The 23227-nt window shown below is 35.6% G+C and overlaps 1 protein-coding gene and 1 pseudogene across 1 annotated transcript in view; both read right to left on the bottom strand.

Moving 5' to 3' along the window:
* ASAP1 (ArfGAP with SH3 domain, ankyrin repeat and PH domain 1) overlaps nucleotides 1-23227 on the bottom strand; it is a 606433-nt gene that overhangs the window by 536737 nt on the left and 46469 nt on the right. The gene's annotated exons all lie outside the window — the stretch shown is intronic.
* LOC141499676 (zinc transporter 7 pseudogene) lies at nucleotides 4939-12076 on the bottom strand (annotated as a pseudogene).

Consider the following 23227-nt stretch of genomic DNA (forward strand, 5'->3'; position numbering starts at 1 on the left):
ATTTTCAGTTTTAATTTTCTTTTTTTTCCCTCCATATTTACATTGTTGTAGTGATTGTAACTAGTTTATTTGGTTCTGCTTACTTCATTCAATGTCTCATTATTCAAATGGATCTGTGTAATCATTAGTTTGGGCTCACTCCTTTAGGAAAGACAGAAGATAACTACCCATCTTTGCCTGTCTGCCTTATTCAACTCTTGTCTATGTTCTATCAGAAGTTCACCATAGTGTGCACTTAAGGATTTGAGGCCTTTCTTATTTTCTCCTGACAAAGTACCAGTAGACGTTCTCTCTGTCCATCTGTTATTCCTTTGTCTTGTCATGTGACCAGAACATCTTTTCTTTCTGCTATATAATTCCACAATAACTCTTGTTCTTTTTTAGAGGTCCTCATTGTTTATATTTTGCAGCCTGCTCACACCTTTCCATTGTCCTCTGTGGGATGCTCATCTTTAGCTCTTCAGAGGAAGTGATGTTCCAGTTCTTGCCATAGATCAACATCAGAAAAATATTTGCATAGCAAAGATAGGCCTTTGCTTCCATGGGAAGCTTTGGGTCACTTGTATCAGGTCATATAAATCTTCCCATGCTTCTCTGAATTCCTCACATATCTATTCCTTCTTAGATCACAATAATATCCCACTATATTCAAGTACCACAGTTTGTTAGCCACTACAAAAAGTACTACAATGAATACTTTCAAAAATATTATTGCTATCTTCCTCTTATGCTTCTTCCAGCTTCTGAAACTAATCTGGCTTTCTCTTGAGGACACCACATACCAACATAATGATCCCCAAACTAGCTATTCTTCTTGCATTCACAAGATCAGGAGGAAGAGTTGACATAATCTTTGCTCCTCACTGCTATTTCTAGACTCTCTTTTTGCTCTTATCATAGAGTTAACCTTAACCCTCTTTCACTGAAGTCTATGTTATCCTATCCTATCATCCATATCTGACTGTCAGGATACTCCTCAGTTATTTTAGCACATCTTTTTATCACATATCTCTCCTCACTCATTATCACCTGACATCACCATTTCTGATTCTAATATTCATGTTGTTGACATGTTAAATTCCAAACCTCAACCCTCTTAACATCCATGACTCACATCTTCATTCTATTATTATCCACCCACAAAAGAAGTCACACCTTAAACAATTAAAATTCTGAACTCTGAGATACCTCTCTTTGACCGCAAAATCTCTGATTGTTCCAACTCTTCTGTGACTATTCTCTCAAATCTACTCTTCACATTCAAAGTTGAATCTGGATTGCTTCTATTATCCTAAGTCCAATGGTTCTGTAAGTGTAGTCTGTGAACCTCTGAGATTTCAAAGATTCTTTCAGGGCACAATCAAAAGTCTTTACATACCAATGCTAAGATATCATGATTTCTAATATAGCAAATATATATTAATGTGAGACTACATATACATGTAATATATAATTCATACATTAATATGAGGATCTATATCTATATAAATATATAAAACTCACAAAAGATCTTTGGTAGGTCCTCAATTATATTTTAGGAGTATAAAGAGATTCTAAGATCAAAAAGTTTGAGAACTGCTATTCTAATCCATCACTTCTGGTTTTGTGTTTCTTTTATCAAAATCTGTTCGTCAATCATTTTAAAGATGACCCTCTTCTATTTTGCAATCTCTTGGCCTTTGACCTTCAAGTTGATTTCCCTCACTCCACCCCTCACCCCTTTCATCTACTCCTAACTATTAAGGGCCCGTGGAAAAACTCATGAAAGCAAGTTAACTTAGTCCACTATAAATTAATATTATCTAACTTCAAGGCTAAATGACAATACTTTTATTCACTTTTTATTTAGTCCTAGTCATTGTTCTAACTGAACACATTCCAAAACTTTTGCTTTCTCCTGGTATCTCATAGTTGGAAGGGACCCCAGAGTTTATCTCATACAAACTGAATAGGCAACCCTATTCCAGCATCCCAACAGGCTTTATTTAGTCTATGCTTTCAGATTTCCAGGGACAATAAACCTTCTTACTCTCTTCAAAAGATATCTGACAGTTATTATACTGATAATTCTCAGATTTTCTCTTTCTCTCAGGCATAATTGTGTCTATTTAAATGGTTCAAGCCATCACTGTGGAAAAGATGCTGAGAAAAGGGAGTCCTGGCCTTTCCAAGAATTGAGTTACCATGATGTCATTGACAAATCTTGCCTCCCCTAGTCTGTACTTGTGCAGTTGATGCTCTGAACTCAATGTAATGTTGAAGTTGGCATATGCTTAGAAAGAAAAGCAAACTTAATATGACAGATCAGCAGTTTCATGTACAATCTCCTCCATTTGTTCTGTGGTATATTTGAAAATGCTCATTTTGCTTGGCATCTATTAAGTACAGAATAAAAAAAATTAAAATGCACAATAAACATTTTACGAACTTTAAAACAAACACTAGTATGATATGAGTCATTAAAATTTTACATAGAGTCAGCAACTTGGTGTAACATCTTATAATCTTTTTGGAACCCGATTCTATCATTAATTTTGCTAGTTGTCCCTTCTGGCTTCACAATATCTATAAATCTGATAAGCAAGTTTTCATCAAAGTCACTCACAAAACTATAAAGTCGACCAGAGAAAGGACAGATCCCTGGGCATTCCACTAGATGCTTCCATCCAGGTTTATGTTGAGCCATTAATCACTCTTCTTTGGGTTAATAAACCCAATTCTGAGTATATCTAATTATATTATAATTTAGTTGATACTTCTGCAACTTGTCCACAAGGAAATCATAAAAGACTCTGTGAAGTGCTTTATAAAAAGCCATATGTAGTTAGCATTTATATGGGACATAAATATTTGCAGAGAAATATATATATATGTATATGAATTATTTTATCTTCAAATGTCCTGTGAGGTAGTTAATATTATCCTTATTTTACAGATGTGGAAAAATTGAACACTGAGAAGTTAATTGCCATACTAGCAAGTTTCTGATTCAGGATTCAAATTTGTCTCCCTGTCTCTAAGTCTTACACTTTATCCACTGTACCCCCTAGTTGCCTACATATTATAGATATATGATAGCTATAGTTTCCCCCTGGCTTATCAATCTAATAACCCTATGAAAAAAAGGAGAGAAGTTTAGTATTTATGATTGTTCATGCAGAACTCACCCTGATTCTTAGAGATCACTTCTTTGTTTTTCTAAATCCTGATAAATCATACCTTTAGTAGTACTCTTTAGAATTTTGGTTAGGATAGATGCTGACTTCATTGGCATTTAATTTAGAAATGTTTACTTTTAAACATCACTTATACAAAAATATTCATAGCAGCCCTATTTGTGGTGGCAAAAATTGGAAATTGAGTGAATGTTCATCAATTAGGGAATGGCTGGACAAATTGTCATATATACAGGCTATGGAATACTACTGTTCTATTTGAAACCAGGAGGGATGGGAATTCAGAAAAGCCTGGAAGGATTTATATAAACTGATGCCGAATGAGATGAGCAGAACCAGAAAGCACTGTACACCCTAGGAGCAACATGGGGGGGGGTGTGTGTGATGATCAACCTTAATGGACTTCTTATTTCATCAGTGCAACAATCAGGGACAATTTTAGGGTATCTGTGATGGAAAATACTGTATCCAAAAATCTGTATCCAAAGAAAGAATCTTATTATGTAATTTTGCTATCTCTTAGTTTTTATTTTTTCCTTAAGGATATGATTTCTCTCTCAACACATTCAATTTTGATCAGTGCATAGCATGGAAACAATGTAAAGACTATCAGACTGACTTCTGTGGAGGGTAGCAGGAAGAAATTGAGATTGAGGGAAAAACTGTAAAATTCAAAAAAAATTTAAAAAACAGAAATGTTTACTTTTTTGAAAACTGTAATATTTGCCCAATTACAATTCTGATATCTCAGGATTTTTCAAAACTCTCTGACCAGCAATCTTCATCTGATAATTCATTCTTTTTCTTTTTCTTTTTAAGATATGCAGGTACATTATCCATACTTGTTAACTTGACCAGATTAAGGACATAAAGATTTTCCCTTACCATTTTCTTATTTACCATGAGCTAAAACATCTTTAAGTTCCCAACTCTATTCTCCTTGTGATTAAATGGCTCAACATAACTAGCCCACAGGGAACTGGCTAGATCATTTAAATTTTCTGATTATTAATAATATAACCACAGTATAGTGGAAAGAGTACTAGAATGAGAAGGAGATTTTGATCGTAGTTCTATATTGTTGTTGTTGTGTCATTTTAGTTACGTCTAACTCTTTGTGGCCTCGTTTGGGGTTTGCCTGGCAGAGATACTAGAGTGGTTTGTCATTTCTTCTCCAGCTCATTTTACAGCTGAAGAAATAGAGGCAAACAGATTAAGTCTAGGATCACACAACTAGTAAGTATCTGAGGTCAGATTTAAACTCAGTAAGATAAGTCTTCCTGACTCCCGACCTAGCACTTTATCCAATGCACTTCTTTCTCCCTTCCTTTCTTCATTCTTAACTTCCTTCCTACCTTCCTTTGTGCCTACCTTCCTTCCTATCTTCCTTCCCTCCCTCCTTCTCTTTTTGGTAAGTCACTTAACTCCTCTGGTTGTGTTTGCTCATTTCTTATAAAGGATTTGGGAATCCTAGTGTTCTTTAATCTCAAAGAGCTGCAATGAGGGTCAAATAAGAGCATTTATAAGAAAAGTATGAGAAGTCTAAAGAAAGCACAATACAATTGAAAAGAAGTAGTAGGGAGAATGGAAGTTCTTAGAGGGCAGGGATAGTTTCCTTATTGCCATATGTCCTCAAGAACAGTGTTTTATTTAGTACCTCACATTTAGTAGGTACATAGTAAATAGTGAATTTCCCCTTGAAATAGCTAAAATTATTTTTGTGTACTTTAAGCATAGTTTTAAATGTAAAAAACATCCCTTATCTTGTCAAACTAAAAAGAATTCTTTAAAAAAATAATTATCCAAAGAAAGTAGTAACATATAGGACCATTGGTTCATAGATTTAGACCTGAAAAGGACTCAAAAATAATCTAGGCCAACCTCATCATATTGTAATGTTTTAATAAGAAACTAAAACATATTTAGTTATTATCTGAATCTTCAAATTCTTACTACAGATTTTGCTTCATCATTTAGGGTCATTCTCAATTGTACAAATACCAAGTAAGATCATAAGATGTAGAGCTCAAAGTGATGTTGATCTGCTAGCCCAGCTCCTTCATTTTACAGATGAGGAACCTGAAGCCCAGAGAGGGAAGATGTCTTGCCCAAAGTTTCATAGGTAATAAGCAGAGCCAAGATCTAAGTCCATATCCTCTGACTTTCAATTATGACATTGAAAAACTATACTGTGAAAGCAGTGTAGTGATCAGTAGGAATAAGAATAAAGTAAATCCAGAGAACTGAAAACTGCTGAGCCACTAGCCTTCTACTAGCAAAAAGGAGGAAGTGTAGTATAAGAGCAAGGATACTGTATTTGGAAGTAGAAGACTTGGATTTGACTCTAAGTTCTGTCATTTACTAGTTACAGGACCTATGACCAAGTGAATTTCTGAGATTCCATTTCCTCATTTGCAGAACAGAATGCTAACACCAATGGTACCACCCTCCTGCCCTCAAATGAAAAAATGAATGAGAAGCATTTTGAAAACCTTAAAGCCTTATATAAACGTGATGAATTATTAAAATTCTCTCTGTGCTTTGTCATTGCTGTTATCTTCTACTGGATCTTTGCAACTGTGGTATAATTTGACTTGGTCAAAAAAAATTTAGTCATTTCAATTTTTCCAAGATCATTAAGACAGCCCCAGGAGAGAGTGACTAAGCCTTTAATTCTTATTCAGTCTTTTCAAAAAGCTTCAATGATGCAGGGGTAGATGAAGAAAATTTGAATGTAAGAGAAAGAATTTGGGTAGAGATGTAAATTGACTTGAAGTAGAGAATTATGATTGTAACAAAAATAATTGTAATCTTGGGTGAGAACCCTCCCCATTCTTAAAGTACCATTGTTTAATGTAAAATTTGTATCCAGATCTCCTTGGGCTTTACACTCTACCTAATTCCAGGTAGAGTATAGGAGAAGGGAGTTCACCTTTTGCCCTAGGGATGAGAAACAAGACATAAAAACCTGAGCTGGACTTCAGCTGGCAGTCTTCTCTGACAATGGCCCAACCAAGGCTGCTTGGCTGTTCTTTCTCTCTCTCTCTCTCTCTCTTCCTATGCCTTGTAACCTTTTAAATAAATTGTTGTTTTATTTCACCCATACTTTCCCAGTCTGAATGATGATTCCTCATAGGCAGAACTGAACCCAAGTAGCCAGCGGCTACATCAGGATGTCTACTTTTAACTAGCTCTGTGACCTTGGGCAAGGCATTTAACCTTTAGGCCTCAGTTTCTGAATCAATAAAAGTGAGGGGATTGGATTATATTAGATTATGTCCAAGGCTCTGTAAGGGGGTAGGTAGGTGGCTCAGTGGCTATAATGCCCAGCTTAGAGTCAGGAGGACCTGAATTCAAACCCAGTCTCAGATATTTACTAGATAAGTGACCCTTGGTAAGTCTGTTAATTCTGTTTGTCCCAGTTTCCTCATCTATAAAATGAATTGGAGAAAGAAATGGCAAACCACTCCAGTAACTTTTTAAAACAAAACGATTCCCTAACAGCTTCTCATTTTTTCCCAAGTTACCTGTCAATTGGGCAGTATAACAGAAAAGAATGTTGGACTGGGAGTGAGGAGACTTGGGTTTGAATCATTCCTTGGATACTTAGCAGTTGTGATCTTGGGTGAAATTATTTTTAACCTAAATATTTCCTCATCCATGAAATCAAGATAATAATTCTTGCACTACTACTTTATGAGGTTGAAAGCATTTTGTAAACTTTAAATCATGATACTTTATGGATAAGAACTATCTCAGGATGTAAACATGGCAGATAAAAGTAAAGACCCCACTGCCCAGTTTGGGTTTTCTTTCTCCCTTCTCTGGCACTTTTCCCACTAGAATAAGAAATAATGGTGTTAAGACATTACAATGTGATGAAGTTGGTCTAGATAGTTTTTCAGGTCCCTTTCAGGTCCAAATGGTCCTATGTGCTACTACTTTCTTTAGATAATCTTTTTTTAAAGAATTCTTTTTGTTTTGATAAGATAAGGGAATTTTTTTTACATTTAAAACTAAGCTTAAAGTACACAAAAATAATTTAGAATTCATCAGGAACAAAAGTCTTATTATAGTTATAGTATGCCCATTAAAAAATACCCCCCCATATTACATTTCTGTGCTGGCAATATGTTTTCTGAACCAAAGGCATTTTGAAAACCCAATATACTTTGGTTTATTAAGTTTGCAAAGTTCAAAGAATTTTTACAAACATATGATTATAGTGAAGAATGTCAACAATGTGACATTCCATACAAAACAGATTTCCTTTTTAAAACTTTTTTTCCTTTCTAATAACAATAGTTTGTGGGGAATGAACTTTGGTTTCAGTAGTTTCAGAGAAGACATTACCAGTGATCACAGGCTCACACTCTTTATTTCAACTGAAATAAAGATATGATAGTAGGGAAAAAAAAGAAAAAGAAACCTTTAAAAGAAAATGATTTGGGGGGAGCTAGGTGTTGCAGTGGATAGAACACTGGCCCTGGAGTCAGGAGGACCTGAATTCAAATCCAGACCTAGGTATGTGACTTTGAGCAAGTCACTTAACCCCACTGCCTTGTGAAAACAAACAAAAATAACAAACAAAAAAGAAAATGATTTGGAAAGAGAGAGAGCACCAAAAAAAGTCTATGATTTATCCTTTTAATTTTGGCTCCCTAGAAAAGAACTCTACTAGACCATAAAAGATATATCTGTTTGATTTTTTCATCTTGAATTGTTATAGTGGTGATAGCTCTATTTCTTCACTTTTAATAATATTTTATTTTTTCCAATTACATGTAAAGAAAATTTCCAGCATTCATTTTTATAAAATTTTGATTTCTAGATTTTTCTCCCTTCCCTCCTCCCTCCCCAGCAAGTAATCTGGTTATACATGTACAATTATGTTAAGAAAATTTTCATATTAGTCATGTTGTGAGAAAAGAATCAGAACAAAAGTGGACAACACAAAAACCCTAAGAAACAAATAAAAAAAGTAAAAATAATATGTTTTGATCTGTATTCAGACTCCATAGTTCTTTCTCAGCAAGTGGATGGCATTTTCTATCACAAATCTTTTAGAATTGTCTTTGATCACTAAATTGCTGGAAAGAGCTATCGTAGTTGACCATCACACAGTGTTGTTGTTATTGTATACAATGTTCTCCTGGTTCTGCCTCACTTCACTCAGCAGGTGATAGCTCTATTTTAGAAATGATGAGGACCTAATATTTTATATTTTACAATACCAGAACATTTTGTTACAAAGAGCACAATTTCTGATGATTCACTATGTGGCAGCAAAGCCAATTTGTACATAAAAGTGTCTTACTCCAGTCTGATAAAAAATATTTTGAGTTTGACTTAAAATCCATCTTGAATCAGTATCAGGTGCTACTACTAATTTCAAGGGTTCAACATAAATATCAGTAAAAGAGTCTAAAAATATGGTTCTTGTAAATGGTAAACTCTTTGCAACTGCTGAACCCTCTGTAAGCACTGAGGTAGAACTTTCCAGTGATGGAAATGTTTGTTGTATCAATATTCCAACTGATTCTCTTAACATAGGAATAACACAATTATAAATTTGGCAATAAGACTGGATAGATAGGATTGCTATCAGCAACCTATAGTTTTGCATCATGGTGGCGGATGCAATTACAATGATACTTTCCAGTCTTTCTGCTAGAATGGATAAAAATGCATCTTGTAAGAACTGTCTGCTAGGTCCTTTATTTGAGAGACCATCATGATAGACAAAGTGTCCATGCCCATGATCATGATTATGGGTATCATGTTTTAATTCCTGACTGTGACCATGGTTTCCCTTGACCATGGCCATGATCTCCATGCCTGTAACCATGAACAAGTGCACCTTTAAAAAGGGAATGACTATGCCCATGCCCAGAACCATGTGAAAGTCTATGACCTTCATTTTGGAAAGCAAATATTCCTACTAGATTTATGACAAACCCAAGCACAGAAAAAAGTAGCAGTCTTTCCACGTGAACATCTGGAGGTTCTAATGCTCTCTCAACACCTTCAGAGAAAATAAAAATGGTAGTGAAGATCAAAAATAGAACATTTGCAAAACCAGTCAGAAATTTTGCTCTTAATATACCCATAGAAAAAAGCATTATCTTTCCATTTTGAAAACACAGACGTTGCCAGTCCAGCCAAGATAATAGTGCTGATGAAGAACATGTGAAAAGAACAGGAAATCAAGCCTAAAAAGTCGCTCCAGATGCTGTAGGGCTACTCAACCAAGGTGAAGAGGTTCCAGCATAGGAATGGAACAGATTCCGAGAGATCTTGTTTGAGAGGATGGCTCTGATCCAGTTCAAGATCTCATGGACCAGGTTGAACTTGGGGGCTATATTCATCATCTTTGAGGGGCACCATCTTCACCCTGGGCTCCCCACTCCCCTCTTTCCCTGCTGAAGCAGCGAGTGAAGCTTCAGTGACCACTCAGCCCAGACCAACGGACACCCCTCCATGGTCCACTCTTGTATACGCACACACGGAGACACCATGACTTCTGGCCTGTCGCGCATCAGTGCCCTGAGATGGAAAAGAGAGCCTTAGATAACTCTTTAGGAAGAGTAAGGCTTCCTTATTAGGGGCTCCATCACATGCATACACCCCTGCCCCCACTTACATTTACCTAACACACACACACACACACACACACACACACACACACACACACACAATCTGAAGTTGTTTCAGCCTTAAGCCTCCCTGTTTAGGATAATCAGAAATCAGATTTTTAAGTTTCTTTCCTATTGAAAATATATGACTCCTATGTAAGTGACCAATTTGCCCTCACTAAATAATGCCTAATTCTTGCTTTACTTTAAGAATTAAGTCATAGCCTGAAATTCATCTTCTGGGAAAGATACAGATGCCCTCAAGGGATATCAGCCTGAGCAAGAAATCCCCACTTGAAACTCTTCCCTTCCTCAAAGCTAGGAAGGCATCTATTAATGCCTTAAATTTCCCTATCAACCATAGCTTTTGATGTACCTTAAAGATGGGGAACAATATTAATGTGTAAATGTGTAACTAGGGCAGGACAATCAGAACTTCTTTAGGCACTTCATTTAGAGGTCAGTGATAATACTTGTTCTCCCTCACTAGGTGCTCTTTTAGGAGCAAGAAAAATGATTAACCCTGACTAGGTTCTTTCCCATATGCCATCCACCTTTGAAGTCCAGAGTCTCTCCCTAGAAGGCAGAGTCCATAATTTCTCTCCACATAGGTCCTGGTGTTTTTCTGTTTAACTCCTCTCTCTCTGAGATCACTCCTTTCCTCATTAAATTTGTCTTTGTACCAAGTGCAGCAATTGAAATTTGTTGGTCTACATGGGGGTGTTCATGTGCAGATGCAGAGAACAGATATACTCATTTCAAGCAAAATCCAAACATAAAAATAGATTTCTAAGAAATTTAAAATGTCATACAATTATTCACATCTTTCAGAAAGGTTCAGCATAAAAATCCTTTAAATAATTAACCCCTCTAAGTGTATTTAAAAATAAGTTTTTTTAAATGAAAATTTTATCTACAATATGACTTTTTCTAGAGCACTTCTAAAATCAAGGAAAATATATTGTCAAATTTGCTCTCTGTGTGTTTCCAGACCTTAGCATCATAATCTATGTAAAAATACGTGTTTACAATAAATGGAGTATGTATGTGTATGTTATGATTTAAACTGAGATTAAAGCGAAAATGAAAGGGATTTCAAGTGATAGCTGAGAAGTCACCCAAGTCTAACCTTTCATTCCATGCAAGAATTCCCTTTCTGATGTCACTGGTTTGAGTTCAGGATTCAGAGAGACTGGAGAATAACTCTTAGCACCAAACAATCATCACTAAACATGGATTGCTGTTGTTCAATCATATCTGACTCTTTGTAACCCCCATGGACCATAGAATACCATAGAATACCAGTACTGTCCATGGGGTTTTCTTGCCAAAGGTACTGGAATGTTTTCCTTCTTCAGTGGATTAACACAAACAAAGATTAAATAAAGGGTTACAGAGCTGTCTGAGGTAAAATTTCAACTACTCTATTCACTGAGCCACTTAAGGGGCTTTCAAGGTCACAAAGCCAGTAAGTATGGGAAGTCACATTTGAACTCAGGTTCAGTGTTCTATCCACTGCACCCCTAACTGCCTCTAAAACATGAATGAAAACAAGTAATTCTGACCTATATCATGATTTTGCTATTACAGTGGTAAATTTCAAATATGGCAGACTTTGAATCTTCTCTCTTAGGATCAATAAAACAACAACCAAAAACCCCACCACCAATGAAATGTAAGAGGTCCTATAAGTACTAGAAGGATGGGGAAAATGGAACGTGCCATTCCATTTCAAAAGAAATGCTGAGCTGCAACCTCACAAAGGTCAGTCTTCTCTGAGCATGTTACCTGAGAAATAGAAAAATTGGTGACTCTCCTTGCCACATTCACTCAAGCACAAAACTTACTTGTACCCTTCCATTTAGGTAGGAACAACCAATCAGCACTATAAAAAGAACTTTTGTGCAATCTCTCCAGGAACATTTCCTAAGGTAAGGTTACATTGACACTTTCCTATTACTCTATTGGAGATCTATACATTCCATTTCTACTCTTCATTTAATCATAATCCCTTAGAAGAGAATAGGCACACAACAACCCTCAGGATGCAGCAATTTAATTATGTTGAGTATCATTCCTGTTTGACACCTGAGGGGTCATTGGACAGCAGCCTGAAGTGTTTATTTACGTTCACTGTCCCAGAAATAGTTATCTGATGTAAATAGGTAACTAAATATCTTTTCATTTGTACTGCAGATAAATGCATGTTTTGTATGCATAGAAAAAAAACTCTATATCTTCCTTTCTATGTCTCAATGTTTTATTATAAAAAATTCACAAGTTTCAACAAACATGAAGAATCCAAAAGGAAGTTACTATGCAGTGGTATGCTGATACATATTTAATAACCATCCTCCCAACTTCCCACTCAAAAAAAAAGTACATTAATAGCATTTTTGGCATTATTTTCTTAAGTATATACATTTAACAAAACAATAAATTAAGCAAGCTTTCTGAATGATCACACCAAAAATTTAATACTTGGCTTTCACTGGTTTAAGTTGACTCCAATATATTCTGCTTACATTAGAAGTGAATCTGTATTATAAACTCAATAATTTAACAATAATTTAAACATTTTCCTGCTTGTCTGCATCACTTCTTGAACTTTCTTCTTTTCTCTAGTATATTTGAAAAATTTTGCTTCACTGACATTTTTTTCCTTCTTAAAATTTTTGGTATCACCCCCCCCCCCCAACTCTTCTCTCTCCAAAAAAAAAGGAAGTAAAAGACTTCCTTTGTTTCAAAAGGATAAAGTTAAAAAAACAAATAAACATATTTTTCCATGTCTGAATAAAAAGTAGAAAGTATGATTTATCTTCTGGAGCCAAGATTGGTTTTGCAATAATTAGAATTTTTAAGTCTTTTTTTTTTTAGGTTTTTGCAAGGCAAATGGGATTAAGTGGCTTGCCCAAGGCCACACAGCTAGGTAATTATTAAGTGTCTGAGACCAGATATGAACCCAGGTACTCCTGACTCCAGGGCTGGTGCTCTATCCACTGCGTCACCTAGCCACTCCAGGATTTTTAAATCTTTTACAGTTAATTTTCTTTATATACATTGTATACATTACCCTCTTTATTCTTATTGTACTTTGTGTCAGTGCATACAAATCTTCCTAGGTTTCTTTGAATCATTTATTTCATTTCAATAATATTCTATTACATTTACAAGCCATAATCTGTTTAGCCATTCCTACTTTATTTCCATTTATTTACTATAATAACAAAAAAAGCTGCTATAAATATTTTTGTTTATATGGATACTTACCTAATTTTATTTATATTTAATTTATATTTAAATAAATATATTATATATTATACTTACCTAATTCTTGCTTTTATTTCTTTGATGGGGGGGAGGAGGAAAATTAGCAGTTGTGGTTGTGGTTGTTGTTCATCCTTTATTCTCAAAGAGGAACAATACTAACATGAAGATAATGTGTGTGAATTGGGTTTAAGTAAGGTGGAGCTACATGAAGTTATCAGTCACACTATCTCCTTCAGAGTCATTAAAGTCTAGTGGCAAGACAAAAGTTAAGACAATGGTAAAGACCCAGAAAGCAGTGCATGACCTGGAGTTTTTCAGTTAAAGTCTTTCTTAGGTCTCAGTTTGTTTGAAGCAATGCTCATTGAATGACTTGTGAGATCATTGAGTTACAGGGTATATATGCAGTCCAATGCCTTTTGAGGTATGGTTCCAAAAGTTTTTAAGAGGGTTGAATCAAGTTCCAATAATTTTTAAAAGGACTGAATCGGGGCAGCTAGGTGGCAGAGTGGATAGAGCATGGCACCAGCCCTGGAGTCAGGAGTACCTGAGTTCAAATCAGACCTCAGACACTTAATAATTACCTAGCTGTGTGGCCTTGGGCAAGTCATTTAACCCCATTTGTCTTGCAAAAAAACCCAAAAACCTAAAAAAAAGGACTGAATCAATGCACAGTTTCAAGAACAATGTATTCTTATGTTTCCTCTTACAGCCCCTCTAACATGTGTCATTTCGGATATTCTGAAACAGTCACTTTTTTGGTCATCTTTGCCAGTCTGATATGTATAAGGCAGAATCTCAGAGTGCATTTCTGTTATTATTGGTGATCTGGAACATTTTTAAATGATTGTTGTTAGCTTGATTATCTTCTTTTGAGAACTGGCTGTTCATACACATTGATTTTGGTGGGGGACGGCACTTGTTCTTTTATTTTTTAACACATACTCTGATGGGCAACAGCATGACAAGTAGGGGAAAAAGGTCTAGAATTGGATTTAGAGTTCCTAGGTTCAAATCCCAGTTTTACTACTTTCTATCTTTATGACCTTGCTAATCAATTCACCAATTGGGGGCTCAGTTTCCTCATCTGGGAAAAAAATGAGGGAGTGAATTAGATTATTTCTATCCCTTTGATTCAAATTACTATAACTCTACAATACATTTAAAATGATTTCCTAGAAGACCCAGATGCAGTTGTATCTGTGAAAGTCAGGGTAATATGATGGAAAGAATATTACATTTGACATCAGAGGACCTATCAAACCAATTTGGTCCTCTTGGATTAGATGATTAGAGTTCAGATGCCATTCTGCTACTTAGAAACTCTTTATGTTTTTGAGTGAGTTCCTTAAACTCTCCAGGCCCTGGTTTCTTTGCACTGTAAAACTAGAGGGTTGGGCTAGGTGAAATTTAAGTTCTCTTCAAGTTCTAAATCCTGTGAGGTTGTTTCTCCCTCTCTATATTTCCCTTTCTGCAAAAATGCCCTCAACATAGGAGACATTCCCGGTGGTCTTCAAATAAAAGATTTTTATATGTCTCTGGATTCATAACTCTCCCAGGGTTATTCCCTTTTTCTAGTTTCTGATAGTTTCTAAGAAATTCATTTTTGAATTCTGATCAAATTTAAATAGTAAAGAAAACATTTTTTCTTTATAAAAATTAAGTATATGTGTGCATGAAAGAATGAATTTTCAGTCAAAAGTCCACATTATGAAAGGGAAAAAAATGCAATAAGGATTCCAGCTGGTTAGCTTACACGGTACTAAGGCAGGGAGGGGAAGGCATTGGATGAAAAAATTTCCAGTCTCTTCTACAACCATAAATTCTATGATTATAAAATAGAAAATCTTTATACCTCCTTCAGGTTCCACCTTTAGCCCAGATGAAATTCCTTGTTCTCCAAGAAACTTTGCCAATATTACTGCTAGATAATACTCTGGTGATAATAACTGAAAAAAAAAGCCAATGTGATCTTTTATTAAAGGAGGTAGAATTTTTAAGACTTTGGGTGTGATAGTTTCAAAGTTCTCTGCCCTCATTTGACTATTTCTATTGTGTTTCATTCAGTTCTGAGTAGCATATTGAGGAAGGACATTGAGAAGCTAGGCACGTCTAGAGGAGGACAACCAGGATTTGAGATCATTCCTTGTGGGGACTAGCTGATGAAACTGGGTACTTTTCATCTGAAGAAGAGAAGACTTGGGGAAATGTAATTTTTTGCTACAAATATATCCTTCTTCCTAATGTCCCTGGTTTGACATTCTAGTTTAAAGGACTAAATTGAGAAAAAATGGTATAAGTTAGAAAGAAGAAATGTTAGGCTTGATGTAAGGAAAGCTTTCCTTGTAGGAATGAATGCTGTTCTAAAGTGAATTGGACTGCTTCACAAAGCTGTCACTTTTTCTGCTTTGCAGATTTTTAAACAAAGTCTAGTGACCATGCCAAGGGATGAATTGTTTTGAGGCTATGGTTATCCTATCACAGAAATCTCTTCAAACGCTATGATACTACAATGCTGTCATTGCTTTTATAAGTAACACCTTAACCAAGTATTTGTGATTAATGTGAAGGGATTTCAAACTCCTTGTGTTTTTGCTCTCTATACATACTGCTTTCACCTTAGTTTAGATCTTCAAAGTTTTTCACCTGGACTATATATACATTTTATATCTATATCTATATAGTATATGTATGCATATATATGTATATATATGTATATAGCCCCCTACTTGTTCTTCCTATCTCTAGTATTCCCTCTCTAATTCACTTCTACAGCTAACAAACAGATGTCCCTAAAGTCCATGTCTGGTCAAGAAACAGCAGGGGCTTCATTTCTCTTTCAGGGAAAGCCTAATACTTCAGAGTAGTATCATAAGGTAGATTATATCTTTAGGATAAAAGAAGGATAGATAGTAAAGTTTGGGGTTGCCACTTTAGCAGCTCTTAATTTCATTTCCTTTATGAAGGAATTCCAAATTTCAGAGGAGAAACTATAAGTTTAGAGAATTCATGTCTCTCCCAATTGATAAATGGTCAAAGCTAATGATTAGTTTTCAGATGAAAAAAAATCAAAGCCATTTATAGTATCATGAAAAAATGCTCTAAATTACTATTGATTAGAGAAATGCAAATTAAAAGAACTCTGAAGTACAACCTCATACATATCAGATTGGCTAATGTGACAGAAAAGAAAAATGATAAATGTTGGAGTTGTGGGAAAAATAGCTCACTAATGCATTGTTGGTAGGAACTGATCCAAACATTCTGAAGAGTAATTTAGAACTATGATCAAAGGGGAAAACTGTGTATACATATATATATATATATATATATGTATATATATATATATATATACATCCTTTGATCCAGCAATACCATCAATAGATCTGTATCCCAAAGATTAAAAAAAAAAGGACCTACACGTACAAAACTATTTGTAGCAGATCTTTTTTGAGGTAACAATTGTATATTGAGGGAATGACTGAACAAATTGGGGTATATGAATATTCTTTCTTTCTTTTTCCAACTACATGTAATAGTAGTTTTCAACAATCATTCTTTTACATTTTTTCTCCCTCCCTCCCTCCCTTCCCTCCCCCACCCAATAGAAAGCAATGTAATCTAAGTTCTACATCTATAACTATGCTAAACATAGATCCATATTATATATGTTGAGAAAGAAGAATCAAATCTAAACAAGAGAAAAAAATAGAGAGAAAAAGTGACATAATCCTTACGATAACTTTTTTCTTAAATTGAAGATAGCAAATGTTGATCTGTATTTAAAGTTTACAGTTCTTTCTCTAGATATGGATGGTATTCTCCATCACAAGTCTTTTAGTATTATCTTTGATTATTGTACTGCAGAAATGATAAAGTCTATCATACTTGATCATCAACACATGTTGCTCTAAGTGTGTATATTGTTCTTCTGGTTCTGCTCACTTCACTCAGCATCAGTCTGTGCAAGTCTTTTCATGGTATTCTGATGTCCTGTCCCTCATGATTTCTTATAGAACTATAGTATTTCTTCAAATTCATATACCATAGTTTGTTCAGATATTCCCCAATTGATGAGTATCCCTTCAGTTCCCAATTCTTTGCTACTAGGAAAAGAGCTAAAAAATATTTTTGTATACATGTGGGTTTTTTTACCCTTTTTCCATGATCTTTTTGGGATATAGATCTAGTAGTGCTATTTCTGGATCAAAGGGTATACATAGTTTTATTGTCCTTTGGGGATAGTTCCAAATTGCTCTCCAAAAGGGTTGGATCTGTTCACAACTCCACCATCAATACATTAGTGTTCCAGTTTTCTGAGGAATGATGATGATGTTTGTTTTTGCTCTCGAAGAAGACCATGACATCAGGGAGGTGATGCCATGACAAGCAGGTCAATAGGATTTGAGTGAGGGTGGCTGTTCTAAGTCACCAGCCTCACTTTCTCCTCCAGGGTCATCTGGGTCCAGTGACCAGATATAGATCAGAACAACTGAAGAGGGTCCTGAATGTGAGACAGCCAGGGTGAAATTACTTGCTTCAAGGTCACACAGCTAGTAAGTGTCCAGTGACTGAAGCTGAATTCAAATTCCTGTCCTCCTGACTCCAAAGCCAGTGTTCTATCCATTGTACCACTTAGGATTGACCAGAGAGCTAAGAAAATGGTATTGATTATTCATGGGCTACTTAGTACTTTGTTTTGGGAAAAGAACAAGCATTTATTAAGCACCTGCTATATGCTAAGTACTTTACAAATATGACCCCATCTGATCCTCTCCATACCCCTGTGAGGTAAGTGCTATTGTCTTATTTTTTTTGAAAGGCAATAGGATTAAGTGACTTACTCAAGGTCACATAGGTAGGTCTGAGACAGAATTTGAACTCAGGTCCTCGTGACTCCAGGGCAGGTGCTCTATCCATTGCACTGCCTAGCAGCCCTTAATATTTATTCTCCTTTCCTTCCCTTTCCTTCCTCCTCCCCAAGACAGCAATCAGATATGTTATAGATACATAATGATGTCAAACATAACACAATATGAGTCATATTGTGAAAGAAGAATTAGAAAAAAATGGAAAAAGCATAAGAAAGAAAAAATAAATTTGTAGGGCAGTTAGGTGACATAGTCAGGTGGACCTGAGTTCAAATCCAGCCTTAGACACTTGACACTTCGTAGTTGTATGAATTTGGGCAAATTGACTTAGCCCCAATTGCCTTGCCAAGAAAATAGATGAAAAACAAATTTTTTTAAAAAGTGAAAATATTATGCTTCCATCTGCATTCAGACTCCATAATTCTTCTATGGATATGAATAGCATTTTCCATCATAAGTCTTTTGGAATTCTCATTGATCACTGCATTGATGAAAAGAGCTAAGTTTATCATAGTTGATCATCACACAATGTTGCTTGTTGCTGTGTACAGTGTTCTCTTGATTCTGTTCACTTCAAGCAGTATCTGTTCATGTACGTCTTTCTAGATTTTTCTGAAATCTGCCTGTTCATATTTCTTATAGAACAATAGTATTCCACAAAATTCATATGTGCATATGCTATTTGGTCCTAAAGAGTAGAAGCTTGATGCAAGGGACTTTGTTTTTTCCCTTTATTTCTCCAGTGGGACTTATGGCTAGATTTAAAAAAAAATGCCTTAAATCCAAATCCTCTAGTCTCATTGATTGGCCAAAAATAGGTTTCTGCCCAAGCCTCATTGGGTCATAAATAGTTTAGGGTTCTGATGGCTTAGAATGAGTAAAAATAGCAATTGTCTCTGTTTTGGCCAGAAACCAGAAGGTCTTCACCACCCAGATTGATTTTTTTAAACTAGGTAAAAGAGGTCATTCCTTGCCTCCTTTCTTACTTAGCCTTAATCACTGAGTGGGCATTGTTTCAGTCAGAGATCTGGGAAAGATTTTAGCTTAAAAAGGCCAAGGTCCCCCACTGAGTGGGAACCATCTTCAGTCCTATCTATATCTGATTACAGGATCCAAATGATTGCCAAGGAGACAGTGGGGCTGGTGACTTTGCACAACTTCCCTTCTCACTTAAATTCAATTCACTTGCAAGTCACAGCATCACCTTGCAGGTGTCTAGGTCCTACTCCAAAAGAAAGGACATAGAACAGTTTTACACATAGTAGACAAAAATATTGTTTTTTAAGTGAATGACTTCATATGGCTTCCAGGATAAAATACAACTTCTTTGCCAGGCTTTGCAAGTCTTTCCTAATCTTGTTCCAAACTATCTTTTTTTCCTGAAGCAATTCCTGAGTGGCCCAAGGTCACCCTGCTAGCAACAACCTATCTTTTCATAGTCATTTCACATTATTCATCCTGCTGAACTTAAATAGGGAAACTCCTTGTATAAAGTCCCTATCCTCCCCAGTCTGGAATATTTTTCCTCCTCATTGCTACTTTATACAATCCCTAGCTCCTTTCCAGGTTCAGGTCAAATCCAACTGTCTGATCCTCCTGGGTGTCAGAGATTTCTTCTCCCTTAAATTACATTGCATTTACTTATCTGTGGGTGAACTTGTTCCCCTCAGTAGAATATATCTGTCTATCTTTGTATCTCCAGCACAGTGCCTCACACGTTATAAATGGCTCTTAATAAATGCTCAGTGAACTGAATTGCAATGGACTGTCTTCTGTCCTTTGAAAGGCATGTCAAAGAGCTTTGTACTATGAGGTTTAAGAGGGCAGGACAAGAAAGATTGAATACAAGTTCTAGAGTCAAATTTAGATTTTCTAATGGAACTAGGAACATTAGAGACCCTTATGTTACATTTATGGAAACTGAGGCCAAGAAGTTCAATTTCTTGCCTAGTTTTTGAGGCAGGATTTGAGCTCTGGTCTTCCTGACTCCAAGCTATGTATCTTATCCACTGACCCATCCTAGCTTCCTTTAGTATAAATCTGTATTATTTACATTTTTACATCAATTTCTTCAGTCTAGACAATGGACAAAACAATAAATCAAATCCTTATTTGTAGTGTTTTCAGAATTCTGGGGTATAAATACAAACTATGAGTTCACAATAACCTCTGGAGAAATGGTACAAGTTAGCTCTAGAATATTCCTGTTACCAATTTGGAATTTTTATGGTTTGAATTACCCCTGTATGACTTGTACTATAATGAACCACAGATCTTACTCATGCTCACCCTCACATCTCCACAATACCTTGAAAAGTCTATCTGATTTATTTATCATTTGGTGTGCATTCAGTTTCTTTTCTCTACCAGCAAAAAGATTATGAATTGTGGAAGGCTTAGATGATGATTAGCATTTTTTTTAGCAATAAAGCATTTTTAACTAAGTTATGTACTTTGTTTTTTTAAAACATAACTGCATGTTTAATAGACTCTAGTATAGTGCAAACATAACTTTTATGTGCAATGAGAAACCAAAAAATGTGAGTGACTCACTTTATAGTGATATTTGCTTTATTATATGGTATTCCTGAATTGCAGTGGCAATATTTCTGAGGTATGCTTGCATTCTGCTCACATAGCCTTTAGAAATCAGTGAGGCTAGCCTCTACTTCATGATGAGTTACTACAGTAGGACTTTTACAATTAATCAATTAATCAATCAATACAGATTTTATGAAGTATTCACCACAAACCAGACTTTGTGCTAAGCAGTGGGGCCACAGATTAAAAAATAAGACAGTCCCTGCCCTGGGAACTTAGAACATTCAGACCCCCCCCCCCCCCACTCCCACAAAATTTCAAAATTGTTGATTGAATCCATTCCCCTGAGACTAGGTACCTGAATTTTGGTTTGAGTTCCAACTTACCACTCATTAGTGATAAGATTTTTGGCAGTTCACTTAACCCCCCTCCTCATCTATCAAAAGGGAATAATACTATTTATACAGCCTCCTTCCCAACATTGAAGGCTCTTTGAAAACTACAAAGTTCTATAGAAATCTAGGCTGTCATCAATTCCTGCTTGCTCTCTCTCTCTACAACATCCTGTGATCTATATACTGGAGTGGTTTGCCATTTCTTTGTCCAGCTCATTTTACAGATGAGGAAATTGAAAAACCAACAGGCTTAAGTGGTTTGCCCAAGATTACACAGCTAATGAATATCTGAAACTAGATTTGAACTCAGGTCTTCCTGACTCCAAGTTGCTTTATTCTCTGCTACCTCAGCTCTAGGGACTAGGGACTCTCCTGAGTCCCCTTATTGCAGTAGGACCTGCAGAAACTGCTTTCTGGGAGTTTGAATATCAACAAGTCAACAATTCCCCAGGGATCTCTCTCCTTCAACCCCATGGTTACCTCCCCTCATGAATTAGTACTACTCCCCCGCTTCTTTGCCCCAAAGCCTGGAGCTATTTGACCCAGTAAGAACTCTATACACATCAACTAAACTTTACTGGCTTCCAGGTTCCCTTCAGCAGGCCCCAGAAGACCAGATCTGTTCCATCCTCCCTGACTGCTGCTTCTTCTTATGAGTATTTCCCTTTCAATAAAGCCCACCTGCTTTATTTTCCCTCTGTTGACTGTCTTGTGTTCCTTGCTTCCTTTTTCTGAATCTTGGGGCCTGGAATGTCATTTAAACTGCAGTAGCACACCTTCCTAACTTAATTTACTCGTGTGGAAATCAACTTTTTAATCTTATTCACCTCTGATCCCATCAGACTCCTTTTGCCTCACTGGACTCCTGGTCCTATCCTTTAGTTGCAATACTCAGCAATATTAAAGTATTACTAAGTGGCTTGGTTTTAAAGACACATAGTATGTTTTAATGTTGCTGAATATGGCAGGCATCAAATAGGCATGATTTGACATCACTTTTCACTATTTCTTAAGTAGTATCAATCTCTTTTTGTCCCTAATTGCATTTATAAACTGTGGAAGGAAACTGTCTTCAATGTCTACAAATCGGGAGAAAATTTAGCTCTAAAAAAACTTTCTGTTCTTATGTTCCTCTTTCTCATATGATCAGAAGTTCTAAAAGAATGAGATTAGTTAATTTGTATGCCTGTAATTATCTTATCCAATCATCTTCAACAGGTATTTCTGAAGTATATACTATTTGTAGGACATTCTTTGCTAATCAAAAGTTTTTTTTTTTCCCAGCTAACTGACTTCCTATTTATTTATTTTTAATGTTAGAGACTTTCCAAGGGTCCTCTTTTCCTTTTATCAAAACCAAAGCAGGTGAGCCAACTGGCCATCTGAAATACATTTCATTTAATATCACATGTGGTTTTAAAAACCTCAGGTTACTCTTGAAATTTTAACACTTGAATTATAACAATTCTCCCAGAATAGGTACCATAAACCAACTCATAAATAGAAATCTTAAAAAGTTTTTAACCAAAGAAATTTGAAAAAAATAATATACAAGAATGAGACTGGCTATTTCTCAAACTGCATGAAAGGGAAAAATTTCTTCTTATTTTGGAATCAAGAAATATTATCAATAGTTTTGGTTGTGATATTTTAAGCAATGAAAATTCTCTTGCCATCTACTTTTTTGCTTTTGAAATTAGAGAAGAGTAATTAAAAGTTAAATCTTTATAAGTAAGTTTCCCTCCCCCACTAGACTTTAGGTACCAAATCCTTTATTGCTCTACCTCTCCCATTCTCTGTAACTGTTCCAAAGCTCAGCCACCATATTAAGCCAATTCTTTGATTAGTTTCATCACTATTCTCAATGAATCCCAAGATTACATTATTCTATTTTGCTTTCCATATTGTATTTTTGACTCATATTGAACCTGCAACCCATTATAACTCCCAGATCTTTGCAATTCTAAAAAAAAACTGCAGAAATTCGTCTCAATCAATCAATTAACTGATCAATCAACAGATGATCATTAATTAATTACTATGTGCCAGAGGCAATAAAACACTGGGGAATTCTAAAAATAGCCCCTGTCCTCAAAGAGATCACACTCTGTGGGAATCATTAAAAAATAGATACTTCTAAGAAACATTCAGTTTAGGTATAAGGTATATCTTCCATTCAATACCTTTCTTTATACAAGTCAGATTATAGATCTTGTGGAGAACTTATTTTAGTAAATACCACTGGCCCAAGAACTAGTCAATCAGGTCCTAAATTGTGGTGATAGTCAAGGATCTATGTTGAAGTATTCAATCTTTTCTTGGTATTCCTGGGACTAGGTTAA

This window comes from Macrotis lagotis, chromosome X (genome assembly GCF_037893015.1).
Source record: "Macrotis lagotis isolate mMagLag1 chromosome X, bilby.v1.9.chrom.fasta, whole genome shotgun sequence".
In the NCBI taxonomy this organism is placed as follows: domain Eukaryota; kingdom Metazoa; phylum Chordata; class Mammalia; order Peramelemorphia; family Peramelidae; genus Macrotis; species Macrotis lagotis.